Raw genomic sequence first — 21,004 nt, 5'->3', positions numbered from 1 at the left:
TCACACAGCAATTATTTCATTGTCATGTATTTGCTTTTTTTGTTATGATCTGATGATCACATTGTAAAACTAATGTAATTGACTGAATTTTGTAAACTTATAAATTACACTGAATGGTCATGGCTTTTGTTGAGGCTGTTTATTGCTGTAGGCTATTAAAATGAACAAGCCGGAAGGATAAATCTCTCACTTGGAGTTTGTTGTCAGAATTTCAGGCCTTGAAAAAGAAACATAGTTGGAATTGAAAGGAAATTGCTCCTAATCCCCTTCACCTCCTGTAATTTTGACCAAAATTGTCAAACTTTAGGCAAGGTCATTTTAATTTGTGCATTGTGCAGTTGTGTATGCCACTGGAATATAATTCAGTTCATGTTGTCACAAAGGGTGAAAGTGTTAAGGCCAAACATGCAGTGAAGGCCGAACATGCAGTGAAGGCCGAACATGCAGTGAAGAACGGATCTCATTCATTAAATGGTTGCATGTCATTATCTAATTTTGACTGAAGTAATGATGCCGGGTGGTGGCCGTTCATGTCCCGATGCCATTCATGTCATTGACTTTCTAAACCAAACCACAGCCTTTTTTCTAATCCTAACCAAGTGGTTTGCATGCCTAACCTTAACCATTTGTACGCTTAATGGCCATTATCAGTTCTTATCACTACCGTAGATATGAGGCAGTTACGTTAGTTTTGTAACCCAATAAGTAATATAAGTTGTATTTAAATTCAAAACCGGACTCCCAGAGCCTTCAAAAGACTAAGCTACTGACAGCTGTTGCCATGTGAATAAATGCTCCTTAACCTACTGGTAGGTGTAGCAGACTCATTTAACACATATCTATGAGGCTGATAATCACTGATAAAGGCCATTCAATGGAGTGTTAAGATTCAAAAGGAATATATATAATTTGGGTTTGATGCAAAAGTTATTGTGATTGTTATGGAATATTTATAGTTTAGTATGTTCGTGTATGTATGTATACAAGTAGTTCGGGATAAAAGTTAGGCTACCTCTTTTCCCCCATTTGGAGCTCTTCAATGTGCCCTTCTGCAAGAACTAAAAATAAATTAATCAGTGTCTCGTCTTCTTTTGACGCAGTGCGCATGTCTGAAAATTCATATTTCCTTTCAATCTGTGTTGGAGTTTCAAGTGTTTATTTCTCTTTGTACATTTAATTGGATGGCAGGCTGTAGTTTTTTTTGTCAAATCATGTATGTGTGTCTGTATGTATGTTTCCAGCTGAGTAATAAAAGGCAGAGAGGCACTATTATTGTCGCACACAGACAAGCCTGCTCCACTTAGCATGCAGATCTTAGGCTGCACAAATTGACAATGGAGGTTGCAGCACACATTGTACGTCTCCCCTCATGGTCACAGACACACATACGGTCTCTTTCCCACTTTCATTAGTAATCATACTCATTCCAAAACATAAATACAAATAGACATTTTTGTACACATACACAAATATAAATAGTGCTCACACTAAATATTGCTTTCATGCACATGCATAGGCAGAGAGCACACACCCACAACCGTAACACACGCTGCGTTGTATGAATTTTGGAAGGCAGGCACGGCTGGATGGCAGCAAGTATATCGCCCTGGAAACCCAGAATGGCAATGCATTTACATATGTATTATTTCATTTCAGCCTTTAGAATTGACACTTCTCACAAATTTGCACTCAACAAATGCACATACACACACACACACACACACACACACACACACACATACACACACACACAAAGAAGGACAGCTTTGAGTTTGCAAAGCATGAACATTCAAATCATCAATTGCAGTCCTAAAGAACTTGTATATTTTTTATGGAGTTTCAGGGACAGGATTCAATGCAAGGGGGGATGCAAATGACAAAAAGAAAGTAGGCCAAATATTGGCTTAACAATAACAGAGGATTTTGTCAGTGGCCAGGTATGCGTCACAGTTAAGGGCAACAGTAATGGAAGAGTTGAATTCAGCTTTTGCTCCACAAAGAGTTTTTATATACTCATAACGATTTAACATTAAAGGAGTTATTTGGAAAAAATATATTTTATATTGGATTGATACCTTTTTGAGATGAAACGATCTGAGATTTCAATTTGATGGTCTAACCTGGGATAAAGGGACCAAGGGATTGACAGATACATCTCAGGGGTTGGGAGTCAAGGGACTGAATAAGTAAGCAGTAAAAATATGTCTTCACCAAATGCTGTTATTTGTTGAATATTTTCCTTCTGGATTACTGAATATTACCTCCACTGGCCCCTAAATATTCAAATTCAAATAAATCAGAAGGTATAATTAAAATGTTGCTTTGTTTCAAGGGGACAGAAGCGAAAAAAAAGTTACAAACCTTTGTCCTACTGTAGGTTACACCTTGTTATTCACGCCACAGATGTTTGTGTTTGTCTATCTGCAGCAAGATTTTGTCATTGAAATAGCGTCACAATCTTGCAAGTTATAGTCAAGAAAAGAAGGTGTGCAGTAAAGATTAAAATATCTTATTTTAATCTTTACTAAAGTTGGCCCAATAATCTTGCAAGATGCAGTCAAGAAAACTTCCCAGGTTTGTAGTTTTAATCAAAATAAAGGTAAGATGGATTGGAACAACGTTATTGTGTTCCTTTCCATGTAAAATAAGCTGTAAGAAGAAGCAAATTATCCTTACTTTCATGCAGTGATGAAGCAGTGGTCAAACAGCTGTGCATAATCAGGTACTTCCTCTTAGGCCTTTAGCTGATTAGATTTCATGTCTGTTTCCCGCTTTTAGAACCCTGATCTGTTAAAATGTTTAACTGACACTCTCTTAGCTTTGACGGAAGATCTATCAATTTTCTACCTGCGAAGAGCTGCAGGTGTGGAGACGTGTTTCCCTCTCTTTCTACCCATCTCTCTTGCTCTTTGTGTTCTCTCTTGAGCATGGCAAGAGATCGATTTTCTTCCTGAGGCGAAGTGTTTAGATGACTGATGCTAGGAACGCCAGAGAGCGCAGTGCTCCCATCAGTTCTAGCACCTAAGCACTGTTGACAGGACCCTAAGAACTGCAGCCTCAGAACTGATGAGGCAGCAGGAAAGGATGACAGGCGAGAAGCGCGCCATCAGGAGCAAGCAGGTAAAGCGGGGAAGAGATGGAAACACAAAAACAGCATGCAACTAGAGACCAACTTGGAATGGGATCACACCATGACATGATGCAAAATCGGACCAGGGGCGTAAAATAGGGGAGGAAGGTTACCTTACCCTCTTCTTAACCCTCTCCTTCTGGAGCTCTTTTTTTAGACCATAATATACATCTTCTACCTCTACCTTAGTTTTGATTGTGTGATTAACTACACACCTGTTAAGTTTATTGCACGGTTGTGACACCGACCGCACAAGCAAATATACACACAAGCAAAGTATTCAAAACCACCTCTGTGTTAGTTCCTGCTAGTAGGAATCTCTGGGACTACATTTAGCTATGACACAAAGACACACCGACACTCAGTGTATTGCATGAGTATTTTGGAGTTTTATTGCTCACATGTTTTTCTTATTTCCTTTTGTGAGCATGAGGATCAGTGTTAAAAACTGTCTGCTTTTAGTACGGTGGGCTGATGTGTAATGGGAACAGGTGTGCTGGAGAGATGGTACATGGCATGGAGAAAAAGCAGACTAAAATGTAAGACTAGGAATTGGCAGACAGTAGCTGTGCTTCCGTTCAATTGTCAAATTTTAAGCAAACTTTTGAAATGCCACAAAAAGGAAATCGGAATTTGGCGGGTTTTTTCCAATCAACTGGTTTGGAGCAAATAAACTAGGCTGTATAGTTTGTCAGAAGGTGGCACTATTAGGCTACACATGGCTGTAATCCTCTTTTAAACAGAGAAGAAGAAGAGATAGCTAACCAGAAACCTAAGAAGTCACCTTGTTCATCAAACCACACATCTATGAGAGAAAAATGGTTTTCAGGAATTAGTTTTAACTGGGCACGTTATAAGTTGTTGCTGTTGTTCTTTCATGTCAGTATTGTTCCTGTTCAGAGATGAAGACACGTTTTTGGATGGATGCTGACAAAGTTCAATGTTCACTATGTGTAACGTCCCGATATTAAAAAAGGAGTAAGTGTTGAAGTTGAGTTTGATGGAAGGAGGGCTAGGAGACACTTGTTAGCAAAAGTATATGCTTCTCCTGCAGGTCTGTTATACTGGAGCTGTTTGAGCCTAGGTGTGCTCAATCAGCCACACCAGCAGCAGCCTGGAAAAGTTAGGAGGAGGGGGAGGGAGGACAAACACACACACACACACATAGCAAAAAAACAAACTCCTATGTAAAACTATGTCAGAACTGATTCTGCAAAGGTGTTTCCATGCTCTGTTTAATGCAATACCCCTATTTAAAAATGGCAAGTGAGCATAAATTCTTTTGTGCACATTTGAAGTCATTTTATCAAATTTTTCTGTTTCCATTCAGCTTTTCTAACATGAATCTTCAAACTGTGCATTTAAATACACTGGAAACACGGCTAGTGTGACAAATGATTCATTCATTAAAAAGTAAAACAAGAAATTGAGGACAGGCATCAGGAGCATGACCTACAGAGTTGGTCAGGTGCTCATTGTAGCTGGAGTAAGGGGGATAATCCCTATGCATTTAGTATTTAGTATTTTGCATTTTGCGGATGTAACTTAGTACACCATCTTGGAGGCGCATTTTCTGTAGCACTGAAACCAGTCCTCACTAGATTTTGGTATTATGTTGATAACGCTCAAGGTTTCACTACCTTCACCTTTAGAGGTTCATCAGAAGTGCTGTGTTCGAATACATGCCTTGCAGGCTGACGAATTTCGACTTACTTTTTAACCTCAGATTTTCTGCTACATTAACAGCTTCAGCGTACAAACTTATTTTAATCAGTAGATGTCTACCATTCAAAACCATTTATATTCATGAATGTAGTTTCTTTTCAGAGTCAGTTTTATTTGGGTTGAATTATGGAGATGCTGCAATATGTAAGGTACAAAATGTACAAAAAAGAAAACGGTGCATGTGGAAGGAAAAGTATGACACAGCATACAATCAAACTACCAGCCTGATTTTAAAGAGGCATATCATCAGCAAACAGCCAGCATACATATTTACAAAGCACAATGACTCTGGAAACTACAGTTAGCAGGGCCTGGCTGGGAAAAGGTCTGGCAAAACAGACTATCAATCACAATAACTTTTTTAAACAGTTACAGCCACAATGATACCAAATAATAGTATCAAGTTGTTTAGCAGTTTGTTAATGAAGCCCTAAAAAAAAATCTGTGGTCCGTTTTCCAAGTGTGATGTTTACTTTATGGAAATGGAAAACCCCCTTGAGTGGTCAGAATACTAGACGGGTGATAGACAAGTACAAGTCAATTTGCCACAGCCTACTGTAGGTTGAAAGTGAACTGATTCTATTCCTTAATTTACCTTTAGCGGCAACGCAAGGTTGTTGTTTTAAGAAAATGGCCTGTCAATTTTACCTTATTATCCAGTACATCCCGATAAGCATTGCCCGACTAGTTCATTTTATGGAGAAAGATATAAATATGTGCCGGTCTTGTTGACATATGATACAGATTATATGCTTTTCCTTATCCCTGAAGCTATTCAAAGCTGCAATTTGAAAGACACCTCTGCTCCACAGAGCACTGTCGGAAGTAGAAAGATGAAGTTTTGGCAATCATCCCTGTAACTTCATTGTAAGGTTTACTGACGGAATCTGATGAATAAAACTTTGAATGGAACTGCTCAACACTGGTAACTTTACAGGATTCAACATAATATAAGGATTGATAAAATGTTTGCATTTATACTTGTTTACTTTTGCAAGCTTGCAAACTTAAGGGCAGAAAACGAGATAGCAGAAATGTTGACTGCCTCTTATGACTGCCTTCTGGGTCGCCAGTGCCTGTAGTCTTTGTGTGGTGCTCTTTTCTGCTTGTATCTCCCTTCCCTGGAGTCCTGGTAAGTGGAGAATGAATAAATGCAACAGCTTACACCTGCCACTTTCCCAGATGTAGTCCAAAGACTCTTTGTCTGCTTTTTCTTCTGTGCAACATCCAAACACAATATTATTCACACACCGCATACAAGTGATGTACTGATTGATCGCTACGCAACAACAGTTAGTACGACAATTCCTGTTATGGCAACCAACCTGTGGGTCAGGACAGGGTTTACATTATGATGCATCATTAGTAGTTGTCTGGCAGATGAAACGGTCAAAATGTCTGAAATATATGCCAAATTAAGTCAATTCAATTTCATTTTATTTACGGTGCAAAATCATAACAGATAAGGTTTTTTTTAGACCCTTTCCATATAGAGTAAATCTAGACCACACTCTATAATTTATTCATGACACAGACCCAACATCCCCCCATGAGCAACTATCATAAATAGCATAACAGTATGTAACTATTTTATATTTTGATGCTACACTGACTTGTGATAGGGATAATTTCCACTGGGTGCCCTCAATCAAAACACGATGCCATTTCATTTAAATGAAACGGCTGCAATGTTTTCTCTTTCATGGTAACCAGTGTAGGATAAAGCATGGTGAATTAGCAAGCTAGCTAACGTTAGTTGAAAAATTTAACAACTTAATGCTTCATATACACACTAGCTAGCTGTTCATCTCTGCTGCTGCCGTCAGCTCTCATCCCAGCCAAAGTGGACTAGCGTTGGGTCATCTGGGTCATGCCAGAGCCGTAGCCTAGCACAGTGTCATCTTTATTGTCGGACAAGCGCTTTTTATTGTTGTTTGCACTAACGAGCACAACACAAAATTATGTTCATTTTACCCATGCTTAAGGTATGGCTTTAAGAATAAAAATCTGTTTGTCAGTCCACTAATTGTTAAAGACTGAAATATTACAACATCTGTTGAATGGATAATCATGCAATTTTGTGGCTTTGGTGATCCCCAAACCTTTTTTTCCTGTACCACCAGCAGGTTGACATTTTTGGCTTTCAGAACAATGTTGTGATTACCATTGGATACATTTCCATGACACATTTTGGGTGTGAAGGACTTTTGGTTACCTTAAAATATCTCGTTCAGGACTTAGCCTTGCTAACCTAGAAAGCTAGAGTTATCTGTTAACTTAAGGGTAACTTTGCAGTTTTTCAACCAGTTCTATCAATTAAATACATGCAGAGCAGTCTATGGTGTTACCATCTTCTCGGCTCCAAAAAGCAATTTAGAAATACAAATGAGTTAAGGAACCTGCAATGCCTGCAATGAAGTATTGCAACCACTTGCAGATAGGCCAACAGCTCAATAAACAGTATGCTACTAGTATGCTAGTACAGCGTACTTAAATTTGACATGTAATAAATAATTTCACATGTGGTTTCCAAAACATTTAAATAATGAAATGAAAAGAATGTGTTTTTCCGGAAATATACACAATATGATAAATTTAATTCATCACGTCAGTGGAAAATTAGGACTTATGACTGGTCTAAAATATAACCTGTTTCGATAGATTCACACTAAAGGCAAACATGGCATTAAGGAAGGCTTTGCTGTGTACCTTTTCTAGCTATATGGCATTCATTCTTGAAACCTTCGCACATCAATCTCTTTCCCCAGCATCCTCTTGCTCTACCAACTTTTTTCTCATCCCCTCACCACCTTCCTTTGCTACATGATATACTTCACTCTGTTTCTCTCCCACCTTTACTACCAATCCCTGTCCTCTGTCTTCTGCCTTTCCTGTGAATGATTTGATTGATTATAGTATTTCTATGATGGCGTGGGGCTAACAGCAAAAACTCACCATTTATGATAGCAGGGAGGTGTCTGTGTTGATGGTGTTTTTTGTGCATGGATGAGCAAGTGCCTCATGTGCGCATAGGATAGTGTGGGTGTGTTTTGTGCGTGAAAGACAAAAAGAAAGAGTGAGCTTGCATGTATGCCGTTCATTGCAGTGTGTGGATGTAGCTGTGGCTGACTGATTAGACCCTTTAGTAAGTGAACCCACCTCTTACCAGCCATCTTTCACACTGACAGCTGGGCTGCGGAAATGTTTGCCTTTGAGTGTGTGTGCTTCAGTTTTATGTGTTTTCAGGTGTGTGTGTGTGTGTGCGCTTGTGTGTGTGTGTGTGTGCGTGTGTGTGTGTGTGTGTGTGTGTTTGTTTGAGTGTGCATGCATTTTTATGCCACATTTCGTGGTTTAGATTAATTTCCACTGAATAGTGTGAGTGTGTCTAACCTGTCTCCCAGAGACACTTATTGTGTGTTCACTGCTAACTTCCACTAGATAATGAAACCTGCATGCTTCACTGACAGTGTAAAATAGCAACACACATTTTGCGGCTGACGTATCATTTATTCTGGTAGAAACAGACATCTATCATGATATGTATTTAATAAATAACTATTAAGACTCTTACTAACTCTAAATTAAGAGTTTGGAATTTTAATTATGTTGCCAATATGACCATTAAAAGCCAGAAAAGTTTTATCTATTATGGGACTGAAATTAAAGCCCCTGAACACCCACACAGGTGTTTTCAGTTAACTAGTTGAATAGACCTCTTCTCAGGACTGTGTGGGTGTGTCTGTTGTGATTGATTGTCATCTTCCAGAGGCTCCTTGTTAGCTTTGTTTCACCTGTTAAGGTGGGACAAAGTACACCTTTATCATTCTTAGTGGTAGACAGATATTTATGACCTCATAAATCCCCATCAAATTCTCATCAAAGCCCCGCCCACCTTCAACCCAAGCAGAGGTCTAATCAGCCAGTATAACTGAAAACACCTGTATGGATGGTCAGGGTGTTTAATGCTTATGCATATGCAATCAATAGAAGATTTTTATGTGTGGGTGTCAATTTGTATTATTTAAATGGCTGTACACGTATGTGAATGTGCATAGGTTTGGATTCATGCATAAATACCTAAGGTATGGGAATGCATGATATGGAAAGTAAGGGTGTGGAGTAGCAGTGGATCCAAATTTTTTGGTTACACGTAGCCACAATATTTCCAACATTTATCATGCAATAGTTGCCATGTGTATTAACAGTAGAAAGGAAAAAAAAACACATTGAATTTGTATGTTTGTTTAATGCTTAAAAAAATGTAAGGCATTTTTATGTCTGTATTATTGATAAAACAGGGATAGATGGTTCATGGTCAGCATCCTAACTCTTTCTCCTCCATAACTAAACACAGAATAATGAATGAGTCAGTAATGACATTTTTAATGCTACAGTTTACACCATCACGGCTAGCCTAGAGACAGGGTTATTATGACATATCATTTTCTCACAGCTGAAACGAAAGAAAGCTACAAAATCATACCATGGTAAACAAGAAAAGCCCCAAGCAACACTTTGTCACATTTATATTCCATCCTGCTTCTGTACACATATCAGCATGCTGCTCTTTTGCATTTCTGACACCTACTTTGGTATCTTAGCACGTTTTTGTTATCACAAGTGAAATTTGATGTTGTTTGCTGCTAACCGTTGTTTGGGCTATAGTCTAAAATATTGCATGCAGGTAACACAGTATATTCTTACTCATGATACAACTTAATGAGGACAGCTGGAGGATGGACAAAGAGAGTTCTTCAGAATAAGTCTGGAATGTGCAGGAGCAGTCGCGTGCATTTACGTACAGTCTACACATCAGAAATGCCTTACTTACACCATCTCTCTTTCTCATGCTCCCTCTCTCCTCTCCAAAGCCCCTCTCCTTCATGGTTTTGTCAGATGAAACTTTGACACAATCTTCTCATTCATCTAAAGAGTGCAGCTCATTTTCTCTTCATGGGTGCATATCACATCATTATGTATGACTTTTTGGCTGGTAGGAGGTACGAAGAACCACAACATAACTACAGCAGCTTCACATGTTTTCCTCCCCTACTTATTCGCCATGCCAACCGCAGCATATTGACTTTTAATTAAGTTTTCTCTTCTCTAGCTTCTCTACCTGTGTGCCCTATTAGTATTCCAATTTCGTTGACTATTTCATATCCATTGCAGACAGAAAATTCTGCTTTTTTACATCAGACGAGTCATGACAAGCTACTGTGTCTTACCATCACTCCACACAGGAAGAAGTGCCACAAGAAATTTGTTAGACTGCAATTAAAAATTAAAGACATGCAAAAAAATAATGATTAAGGTATTATGGTCAAGGTTGAAAAAGCAAACATATGCACATTTAGACTCATCAAAGACTAATTGAAAATTTGTAATGCATAATGTGTTGAAAAAAAATGTCTCAGTTTAATTTGGCAGTTGAAAGTCAAGGTGACTGTCACGAAATGCTAAATGTTTTTGGCCATAACTCAAGAATTCCTACAAAAAAGATGACACAAATGTTTCATAGGTTAAAATTGAAAGGTCAAAGGTCAACTTCACTGTGATGTCATAACGTTCCGTAAAAACTCTCCGGGAACCATCACCATATCGTGGTGGAGAGGTTTGTGTGTTCCTGTGAACCCGAGGGCTGTGTTGTCTGGAGCCTAGTGCTCCTGGTAGGGTCTCCCATGGCAAAGTGGTCTCAGGCGAGGGCCCGGACAAAGAATGGTTCACAAGAAGCCCGGGGCCCCGTCTGGAGCCAGACCCAGACGGAGGGCTCGCCGGCGAGCGCCTGGTGGCCGGGTTTGCCACAGAGCCCGGCCGGGCACAGCCCGAAAAAGTGACGTGGCGCCTCCCTCCTCTCCATCCTGTGGGCCCACCACTCGCAGGAGGAACCACTTGGGTCAGGTGCCCTGCACGGGTGGTAGTGAAGGGGAGGGGCCTCGATGGACCAGACTTGGGCAGCAGAAGCTGGCTCTGGGGAGGTGGTATGTCACCACTCTGTCGGGGAAGGAGCCAGAGCTTGTGCGGGAGGTGGAGCGCTACCAGCTAGATCTGGTGGGGCTTACCTCCACACACTCTCGGTTCTGGAACCGTACTCCTGGATAGAGGTTGGACCCTATTCTTCTCTGGAGTTGCCCAGGGTGTGAGGCGCCGGGCGGGTGTGGGGATACTCACAAACCCCCGGCTGAGCGCCGCAGTGTTGGAGTTCACCCCGGTGAACGAGAGGGTCCCCTGCTTACGCCTGCAGGTGGTAGGTGGGAAAACTCTGACTCTTGTTTGTGCATATGCACCGAACAGCAGTTCAGAGTATTCGGCCTTCTTGGAGACCCTGAATGGAGTCCTGCATTGGGCTCCAGTAGGGGACTCCATAGATCTGCTGGGAGACTTCAACGCTCACGTGGGCAATGATGGAGACACCTGGAGAGATCTAAATCCGAGTGGTCGTCAGTTATTAGACTTCTGTGCTAGTCACGGATTATCTATAACTAACACCATGTTCGAACATAAGGATGCTCATAAGTGTACATGGTAGAGCACCCTAGGCCAAAGGTCGATGATCGTATCATCTGATCTGAGGCGTATGTTTTGGACACTCGAGTGAAGAGAGGGGCAGAGCTGTCAACTGATCACCATCTGGTGATGAGTTGGGTCAGAGGATGGGGGAAGATTCTGGCCAGACCAGGTAAGCCCAAACGAGTATTGCGGGTGAACTGGGAACGTCTGGAGGAGGCCCAGGTCCGAGAGATCTTCAACCCACACCTCTTGCAGAGCTTTTCTTGCATCCCTGTGGAGGTTGGGGGCATTGAACCGGAGTGGGCAATGTACAAAGCTTCCATTGCTGAAGCTGCAGCGGTGAGCTGTGGCCTCAAGGTCTTAGGTGCCTCAAGGGGAGGTAACCCTCGTACACTGTGGTGGACACCGGTGGTCAGGGAAGCTGTCCGACTGAAGAAGGAGGCCTTCCGGGATATGTTATCCCAGAAGACTCCGGAGGCAGTTGCAAGGTACGGACAGGCCAGAAGGGCTGCAGCCTCTGCTGTGTCAGAGGCAAAGCAGCGGGTGTGGGAGGAGTTCGGAGAAGTCATGGAGAAGGACTTTCGGGCGGCACCAAGGTGCTTCTGGAAAACCATTCGACATCTCAGGAGGGGGAAACGGGGAACCGTCCAAGCTGTTTATAGTAAGGACAGGACGCTGGTGAACTCAGCTGATGAGGTAGTCGGGCGGTGGAAGGAGCACTTTAAAGGAACTCCTTAATCCAACTATCACAGCCTCTTTTGTAGAGGCAGAGCTGGAGGCTGATGGGGAATCCTTGTCAATATCCCTGGCAGAAGTCACTGAGGTAGTCAAACAACTCCACAGTGGCAAAGCCCCATGGATTGATGAGATTCGTCCAGAAATGCTGAAAGCTTTGGGTTTGGAGGGGCTGTCTTGGTTGACACGTCTCTTCAACATTGCGTGGAAGTCTTGGACAGTGCCATGGGAGTGGCAGACTGGGGTGGTGGTTCCTCTGTTTAAAAAGGGGAACCGGAGGGTGTGTGCCAATTACAGGGGTATCACTTGGGGAAGGACTCATTCCCTACCCGGAGTAAGCAATCCATCGGTTTCCTGCTTGGAGCCATGGCCTCAGATTTAGAGGTGCTGATCCTCATCCCAGCCGTTTTACACTGCAAATCAATCCAGTGAGTATTGAAGGTCACTGACCGACGATGCCATCAGGACCACATCGTCTGCAAAAAGCAGAGACGAGATCCTCAGCCCACCGAACTGCAACCTCTCCCCACCACGACTACGCCTCGATATCCTGTCCATGAAAATCCCAAAAAGGATTGGTGACAAAGCGCACCCCTGGCAGAGGCCAACCCCCACCGGGAACGAATCCGACTTGGATCTGGACACAGCTCCCGTTTTGGGTGTACAGAGATTGGATGGCCCACAGAAGTGACCTCCTCACCCCATACTCCCGGTCATATGCCTTCTCCAGATCCACAAAACACTTGTAGACTGGATGGGCATACTCCCAAGCCCCCTTAAGGATCCTTGCGAGGAAGAGCTGGTCCGTTGTTCCACGTCCAGGACGGAATCCACATTGTTCCTCTTCAATCTGAGGTTCGACTATAGGGCTGAGGATCTCGTCTCTGCTTTTTGCAGACAATGTGGTCCTGATGGCATCGTCGGTCAGTGACCTTCAATACTCACTGGATTGATTTGCAGTGTAAAACGGCTGGGATGAGGATCAGCACCTCTAAATCTGAGGCCATGGCTCCAAGCAGGAAACCGATGGATTGCTTACTCCGGGTAGGGAATGAGTCCTTCCCCAAGTGAAGGAGTTCAAGTACCTCGGGATCATGTTCACGAGTGAGGGGAGGATGGAGTGTGAGTTTGGCCGGTGAATCGGAGCAGCGAGGGCGGTATTGCAGTCGCTCTACCGCACCGTTGTGACGAAAAAAAGAGACCTGAGTCGGAAGGCAAAGCTCTCGATCTACCGGCCAATCTTCGTTCCTACCCTCACCTATGGTCATGAAAGCTGGGTCATGACCGAAAGAACGAGGTCGCGGGTACAAGCGGCCGAAATGGGTTTTCTCAGGAGGGTGGCTGGAGTCTCTCTTAGAGATAGGGTGAGAAGTTCAGCCATCCGTGAGGAACTCAGATTAGAGCCGCTGCTCCTTTGCGTTGAAAGGAGCCAGTTGAGGTGGTTCGGGCATCTAGTAAGGATGCCCCCTGGGCGCCTCCCTAGGGAGGTGTTCCAGGCACGTCCAGCTGGGAGGAGGCCTCGGGTAAGACCCAGGACTAAGTGGAGAGATTATATCTCCACACTGGCCTGGGAACGCCTCAGGATCCCCCAGTTAGAGCTGGTTAATGTGGCCCAAGAAAGGGAAGTCCCCTGCTAAAGCGGCTGCCCCCGCGACCCGACCCCGGATAAGCAGTTGAAGATGAGATGAGATTAGATGTAAAACATTTTCTGGCCATTATTCAACACCGTAGCTCAGGAAAAGAAGGTTGGGTACTGAATTGATGCTACTAATACTGAATTGGTGCTACTAATCTTGAAACTGTGATGATTGTATAAATCTTCTGTGCTGCCGGGTTGAAGATGTGTGAAGCATCCATGTTTTGTCAAAATATACTTAATACCTTTAATTAAATTCCTTCAAAGTCTGCATACATTATGTAAATCTGGACAGTTTGGAACTAAACTGCAACTTGACTGGTTGGCGGAGGCATATAACCATGAGGCAGTACTTGAGAGTAATCATGGACAAAAAAATGTAATCCTCAAAAAAGCCTTTAAATAAAGTGCACAAAATTCCCCAGATAAAATAACCACAAGAGCTTTCCACAATATGAACCTGAAGTACACATGTAGCAAGTAGAATGAATACTAATCTGTTAATGATACCTTAATAATGCAATGCCAGTGAAGCAGGCAATGGTCAGATAATTCAGCACAAAAGAACTTTGACCTTGTGGTTGTGATGCAAAAAACAGTTTAAAGCCTATGGTACAAAAGTGTCAGAATAATGCTGAGGGGTTATAGCACTTTGATATTGCCAAAATGAGAGAATCAGTTTTGTTTAATAGGGCTCTCACTATTATTTCCCCTTTTGATTTAGAGGATCTATTTAGCAATGGATTTTCTTCTCTTTTGTCTGCCAAGGCAAACACATTCTGTCACTTCATATTCCGTCTCATTTATGCCCCTGTGATGGAGGCTTTTGCACAATGTCTGGTCCATTTTCTAACAGACAATGAATATGAGCTGTATGCATGAGCAGGCATGCTTTAGGCCTTGTTGAGGCAAGTTCACACTTTTTGATGTCTCTAATTATTGTAATGTTCAACCCAGTCTCCTCAAAATGACTTTCATGCACAACTAAGGAGAAATATTCTGCTGCTTGAATTGTTTTTTTTTTATCAACATTTGAACATTAGACATATATCATTTTCCATACAATATCCGCTCCTGTCAATAAAGCATGATTTCAATTTTGGTGATGTTTACACAGTTCAAAGCTCCATGTTTTGTAACATTTTACCATATTTAACTAAAACCATGACATTTCTCTTACTTTAACAAGTGTTTTATTATTCTTCACCTAACAGGTGTGGGCACTGGATAAGAATATTGTCTCATATGTGTCTAATATGTCTAATATTGTCACAAAGTCTTATGCCTTATATGCCCAAGCACCCTCCTCCCTATGAAAAGTGTTAAGCTGGGATCACACTGCACGCGATCGGCGCTTTGAAATCAAAAGAAAAGCTAGTAACACTAGCTACCTGCAGCTATACTCTGCTGTTGTGCTAAATGGGAAATTATGGTAGTATTAACCAGGAATCTGAATGCTTAAAATAACAGAAATAAGATCTCAGATTACAGTTTTTTTTTTTATTGCTTTGACCTGGTTGAAGAAACTGGTAACCTCTCAGTCTTCATCATCACTCTCTCAGCAGAGCAAAAGACACCTCTTGCAAATTAGTTAACCCATTGTCATTGTTTTGACACTCTTCCCGCACCCTTTTGCAAATCAGTTAACGCAGATGTCATTCAAGCAGTCCAAACTCCACTGCTTTAGCTGTGGTAACCAAACAGAACATATATGTTCCAATCTCTTAGACACTTCTTGACCAGTATGAAATCACTGAAGCACCTGTTTGACACTGCTTCACAAAACTTTTCAATTTGCAATCAGTCTGCAGGCTTCCTCCATACTCTCCATTTTTAAATCCTTTAGAGGAATTCTTCAGTGCATGGAGATGGAAGGTTTACGATCATCGCCCCTATGACCAGATGCCCTTGATCGATGCAATGACCGCTGCTGCCCAAGATATAGATGCAGAGGCATGCCAAGGCTGGATCAGGCATGCAAGAAGATTTTTCCCTAGGTGCATCGCAAGAGAAAATATTGAGTGTGATGTAGATGAGGCCATGTGGCCCATTCGTCAAGAGAGAATTGACTAGAAGATATTTTTTTCTTTATTGTACAGAATTTTTATTTTCATTATCCTTATGTCTTACACAGTGATGGATTTTACTGTATTTTTTCTTTCATACTATATATGTGGTTTCTGGTGGAATATTTCATTTCTTAGCCACAATCTCAAAAAAAAGAATGGAAAATGCATTCAATAAAATTTGAAAAGTCATTGTATATGATTCTAGATCTATATTTTTTGCAAGAAAGCAAATTGGCACTGATATGTAAGCTGCTGACCAGTAATGCAGCACTGATTCACATTGAGAGCTGAATTTTGTATTTTGATGCCTCTTGTCTAATGACTGGAAGTTCTTATGCACTTGTGTGCAAGTTGTGTTGTTTGGGGGCAAAATTTGCTTTTGGTCCATATTTTTAATGTTTTGGCGGAGGTAGAGCCTTTTGCAGGCAAAATTAGTCATTTTGACCGTTGGTGCCACTGTTTAGGCGTTTGCGTTAACGATTTTGAAAAATGTGTATTTTGAGTCGACTACTGCGTCAAAGCTGATATGCTCATGGGATACTCTTCACTCTGCAATGACGGCTTTCTTCTTCTTCTTCTAGATTTCTAGCAGACCAGATACCTTAAGGCACATTGCTGCCATCCACAGGTCAGAGTTATATCCACTATATTATATCCATAGGAACAGTCTAGTTTCCTTGATGTGCAGGAGTCAAGAACTGCAAAAATGGTGACTGTGGTGATCCCCCGGATGTTATGACGCTTACCGCAATCTCAACACTGATTGGCTGACGAGCCACACCTTCGCACAATTTCACGTCCATCACATCGCTGGTAACGTGAGTAGTGTGCCGCACGTCTTGAAATCGCGTCTGTAGATTGACTTTTTATGTTTATTCTTTGTATAGATAAGATTGCAGTTTTAATGTGCAGAATATACTGTTTGTCAATTAGGCAGAAAAATAGATCAATCTAACAAACAAACTAATAATAATACTAATAATAATTTGTCGCATTTTCAATCTTAATTGGGGGGTTTTCACCTCTAGTCTAACAAATGACATGTAAATTTGAAGAGCAGATAATCAGCTACAGTATGTCTGGGTGCCTTGGCAGAAACTGCTGTAGCTAATGAAATAAGCTGCTTATTAAATAAGTAGTTAATAGTTTTTTTTTTTTTTTTTCAAAATCAATAAATAGCTCTGTCAGAGGTGGATTTGTTTGCATTTTAACTTCGACATCAACTGAAACAGCTTTGAGCAGAAACCAGGTTGTCTTTCTAGCAACAGGAGTTTGATGAGCCGAAACAATAGAATCTGTCTCTCTTAGTCTGAAAGGGAGAAAAAAAAACTCTTTCTTCTCCCCTTTGGGGTAGTTGTCCTTATCTTTTGAACATACTCTCTTTATCTCTGCCTTTTATCACAAACATTAAACAACAGGCTGACTTCAGGCCAGGCAACTTACTTCAAGCTCATAAGATAAAGAGGATGGCTGTTTGAAAGGGAAAAATCTGTCAAGAACAACAATTTAAAGCCAAAACAAAGCAAACAAACTGAGACGGACAAAATAAATGTTATGCAACATCGGCTTGGATCTAAAAACCAAGATAAGTAAGGTGCACAAAAAACACTAGTTAGCATGTTGCTGACAGTCACACAAGGGCAAACCTATGCCGTACTTGTACAGTGACTCACTCTATTAGCATTAAACGGTCAAACAGACTCACTGCTCCAGAATAACTGAATAAAACACTTGATAGTTTGATGTTTTCCGAATCCCTCTGTTCCATTTTTACAACATTCATAAAAGGTATTTTTTACTGACACAAGCTGGTTTTGCAGAAATAGACCTGAAGCACAAAGAAAACAATGGGGCAAATAAATTAACTCTGAAATGACTGTAAGGCACCAGTACATGTCCTTATCATCAACAACTGTGAAAGAATATAAGAGCAGGACCTGAAGAACAGGAGAGACTTAAGACCCAAAGCACAATAAAGTTTTCTGCCTGCTATTCATGTGCTCCATCATATTTTGGATCTCATCTCCTAAGTCTCTCCTGTTACAAGTTTGACCTGTTTGAGAGCACCAGGTGTACAACTTCTTCTGAAGTGGTTCAAGTGCATCTAACTCTCCCTTCAACTCTTTTGTTTGTGTTTCAAAGTTCCAATTCCATTGTATGAATTGTTGAATTTGGACTTTACACAGACAAAACGATACTGAGCAGTGCAGACATTTAAAAGAAAACAGTAACAGAGGGGATTGACAGCATGCGTACACCTACTGCCATAAGCACTTATCAAACAGAGCAGCAGAATGACACCAGCACAAAGGCTGACATGGCTGAATTAACCTTTTGTTCCAGAGGAGGATCAAGGGAAATTAAAGAACCGAGAGGGGCTGTCTTGACAGCAGCCAATATCAAAGTCAAAACCTTCAACTTCCACCACAAACATATTTTTAACTGAATTGGATGTTTTGACCTCCATCATTCACTCACACTAGATTATTTAACGTCAGATTCACTACATCCTCCCATAGGCTGCTTCCTCTCGAAACAAGCTCGCCTCTAAAGTCGAGCGCACATGCGGATATTTGTCCCAGGGAGTTGAGTCCTTATTAGTTCTAAAGCCTCTTGATTTTGTCCTCCAACACTATCAAGTCTTAATTAGCTCAACATTGAAGCCATTGTTTTGTTGTTACTCTTTAAACATTATTGTATTTTCAGAACCTTCATTTTATGAGGGGGGATACAGGCTTGGAAAATGGATAACTTGCGTGTCCTTGTTTGACACAATAAGTAGATGCTAAAGCAGTTTTCTATGGTCCAGCTTGAATCATTTATTTACAATAATATACAGTAAGATCCAGAGTGTGATGGTAATATTTTATTTAGAGGAAAGGAATGGAGGAAAATTAACTTTGGCTCTCTATTCATCAATTTTAAAGAGGTCAGCCTGGCTTTATTTTCATATACATTTAAGTATTAAATTTCAGATTTGAGCGTTAAGTCAATACTTCGACAAAATAACTAAAAGTCCTATGACTCAAGTTCCATACTGAGAACTGACCTGCAAAACTGAAATGACAATGCGGCCTGGCAGATTGTGTTGACTCAGTCAAATTTCAAATGTTTACGACTCTCCCTCCCCTCCCCCACTACCACAAACTCCTCCGCTCCCTCCCATTTAGTGGTCGTCAGTGCGTATGCACCAGATTTCTGTGAAAGCGCCCCTGTCGTCTCTCATCAATAAGCAGCATGGAGTGCATGCTACACAGAGGTAGGCTGGCAACCTTTCGCATAGATAACAATTGCTAACGTTATTTAGCGTATGCCTAGCTTGAGGCGTGTGTATGTGATATTTTAACATGCTCAAGGGGGGAGGGAGGGGGGATCTGTGGCGTGTGCACAAACTGTGACTGACAGTCAGCTCTCACACAGCCCTGCGCTGAGTGGACAGGTTGATACATGCACGGTGGATTTTTACAAAACAAACAACAGACTCTAGGTGCAAGTAGAGGCATGTTTTTTGTTTTCTAAAACCTGATGATTTAAGTTTTTCTGTCGGAGCATGGTGTTGGTTTCAGTTAATATGAACAAAAAAATGCAACTTTAGGAAGGTTGGAAGCAAGAACCCCTTTCTTCTTGCTTCACCGGCCAAACAAACCAAATCCCCCTCATCCAGTCCAGTCCATGAATGGAAAGTTTTGGTTGTAATATCTTCCTTTGGAGAGCATTTGTCATTCATAATATCTTAATCCCGTAATTTTATCCAAATTTCTGTACCTGTGGTTGTTTCTTAGTAATATTTTCTGCCTATGCAACAACATCCTGCCAGGGAGCCGCACTATGAGCAGACAAGTACGAGAAGCATTCTCTGATGCTAATCTCTTCACGTGCAGTGGTGTTGCTGTCATTCCTTCCATGTTTGCTTTTGCTAACAAGCAGGGCAGCCTCTCCCGTTTCCTCTTTCAGTCTTGCATCAAACGAGGGATTCTCCTTCTTTTCCTCTCTGTCTGTGTTCTCCCTCTCCATTACCGTGAACTACTGAAGCCACTCATTCAGTGTAGAAAACAACATGAACTCATCCTCCAGGCAATTCCGTACAGCTCTGTCCAACTCTGTGACTATCTGTGAGGCTATAGTATAACATAGGTGAATTTCATACTGAACCTTCCCAGATGGTCATGATGTGGAGTGTTTTAAAGGGTAGGGGCGTGCTATTTTGCAGACTTTAAAGGATATTCTGGAAATGTTTGGCCACAGTCCTCAGCAGTTTTGCTCAGAGCATAGGAGCGTGAGAATTCCCTTTCGCTTTACTCCCGAAAGCCACTCCTGGCCTCACTGGTCAATATCGATTTATGCTTACCACCCAGATCTCACCTCACTCCCATCAAATCACTCACAGCTGGTTTAAAAAAAAGAAACCAGCTGTATCAGATGAATGCTGCGCGCCCTCCTTTCAAGTCGCCAGTGCACTGAGGCCCTCGCCCACCAGCTGGCAAAATATCAGCCGTAATCCGGCCACAACTCATGTTGTAAGCAGTACCAGAGCGAAATTGAGTAAAATTAGATATGGCGATGCTCCATCCAAAATCCTCCCGCTCGCTCTCACCCAGCTCTCTGGTATTGTTGAAACAATTACTCAATTACTTGCTGGAATCCAATGCTTTTCTCCATTATAAATCAGTGTAGATTGAATATGGGATTTGTTGTCTGTTTGTTTAAGAACAAAGTTGAAAAATATCACCTTGGCAGTGTTGTGTGTTTACAGGAGCCAGGTCAAAGTTCAGTTTGCACAGATTAAATGAAATTTGTTCACGTTCATGGCACATCATTTAAAATTTTGAACTAAGGTCACAGTCCCAAAAAATGAACTGGTTCACAATCATTTCTTCAGTTTTTTTTTTTTTTTTTTTTAATGAGATCTGAGACTGCTAGGATGCTTTTACTCTATGTCGTTTAAAATTTGCAAAAAGTTGGCTTCAGACATAGGTAGAGGTAACACATTCTTTAATACAACACCGGCATGACGGGTGCCCTAAAGCCCACAAACCACAAACCAAGTCATTATATAATTTAATTTGGTTTAAGGTCATTTATGTCCCCAATAGCGATTGTAAAAACATCACATTACTGAAACATCTAACATTAGCAGCAGTGCAGGTACAGGTAATGTGGTAGAGAAGTATAAAACGGAGAGAAGCAGGAAGAAAGATT

This window comes from Echiichthys vipera (assembly GCF_963691815.1).
Source record: "Echiichthys vipera genome assembly, chromosome: 16".
In the NCBI taxonomy this organism is placed as follows: domain Eukaryota; kingdom Metazoa; phylum Chordata; class Actinopteri; order Perciformes; family Trachinidae; genus Echiichthys; species Echiichthys vipera.
The sequence above is the reverse complement of the archived record's forward strand: the minus strand, read 5'-3'. Positions refer to the sequence as shown.